Below are 1,673 nucleotides of genomic sequence, written 5' to 3' on the forward strand. Positions count from 1 at the left end.
TGAGGAGAAAAAAAAAAAAAAAAAAACGACCACTGGCCAATAAAACACCGTCTCTGGATCTGTTCAGCTACCCATGAGACATGCATCATGGGGATGAGGCTGCCATAGGTGATGTATAGAAAAAAAAATACCACACAGTACTGCACCCTTTTTTTTAAAACTGCAATGCCTATAAGGTGAAATATTACAGCAACAGAGGTATTTGACATTGTGGTCACCTCTAGTAAAGAAAAAAAAAGGGGGTTGCCATTGTAACCAGGCATGTGGTCTTGGGGAGGTCCAATAAGACCACTGATATACATATACACCAATACATATACACTATCTGCTGATATAATTTTAAACTATTCATTGCCGTGTTGCATGTCGAGCAGATTACATACAACATGGATAATGCATGTTGGCTAATTGAAGATCTTGTCCTGAGTAGTAGCAAACTTCTCTCCCCCCACAAAGACTATTATATGCGATACTTTTGTAAACACAGGGGGAGGTAGAAAGCTTTTTCAAGCCTATGAGCAATGCAAGACTTTGAATCAATGAGCTTCTCACTCACTAGCCATGTTGTCCTACTGGCCTTAAAAAAAAAGCCGATAATGCCGAGTGCTCGTTTCTTTTTATGGGCAAAAGACATTACAGCACCCACCAGAAGAACCCTGGATACTTTATCACTCACATCTACATGGGCTTTATACAGTAAATATCATGACCCCCCTTAATCATTTTTAAATCATAGCAATTGCACCAATGTTAAAATAATATCTTTGAATATACAAAAAGTATGATTTCCTGTACCCTTACAAAGTCAATAACTTTTAAATTTTCCCACCTCTGTCAGAATAGTAAATCTTTGCTTGTCCTCAGATGGACTGCCTCGGAATCCTGGGTACTCAATATCAATACCATCAAAGTTATATTGTCGAAGATGTGCGATCACAGAACCAATGAAAATTTTACGGTTGGCAGCAGAGGCAACCATATCTGTGAACCTAAGGATATGAACACACCCAAGATGAGGAAAGTGGTTTATAGAACATGAAGCGTGTGTTTTGTGAGTATGTGTGAATATGTGCAGATTTCATTATAAATACTACACAACTGTTTATTCATTAGTAGACTTACTTCTGTGTCCCAAAATTACAGCCACCGACTGCCAGTAGTGTTACCAACTTTGGATTCCTAGAGCAAATTACAGGGCTCAGAATACACATTCATTTTATCAACAGGTGTTTTACAATAGCTGGAACAGGGTGAAGTTGATATGGTAAAACTAAAGCTAAAAATTCTTACACAAAAATGGGGAGATTTTCCAGCAGCCAGATATGCATTTTTAATTTTTAAAATGAAATCTGATAGATAACTTTATATAGCTTATATCTTATGATCACCTCTAAATTAATATAGCTTAGACACACAATGGCATGGAATGTACATTAGTAAACATAGGGACAAATACTGCTACAAATGGAAAATCCAGAAAACAGAAATTGGGGTCCTTATAATAGATTTTAGCTGTGCTGACTACAGCCGATACAATGAAGCCAGTGATTCTTAAAGCCAGTGATTCTTAAATCGAGAATACAACGCAACTGCATTACAGCCCTTTCACACTGGCAAACCCACTGGAAACCTAGTGCAACTATGGACAGCTGGATGTAAATAGACTTTCATCC

At 37.5% G+C, this 1,673-nt stretch overlaps 1 pseudogene; it reads right to left on the bottom strand.

Annotated features, from left to right (window-relative positions):
* Positions 1-1,673, bottom strand: part of LOC108804883 — an 18,173-nt pseudogene that overhangs the window by 11,886 nt on the left and 4,614 nt on the right.

The sequence above is a fragment of the Nanorana parkeri genome, unplaced genomic scaffold (assembly GCF_000935625.1).
Source record: "Nanorana parkeri isolate BGI_ZX_2015 unplaced genomic scaffold, ASM93562v1 scaffold77, whole genome shotgun sequence".
Taxonomy (NCBI): Eukaryota; Metazoa; Chordata; class Amphibia; order Anura; family Dicroglossidae; genus Nanorana; species Nanorana parkeri.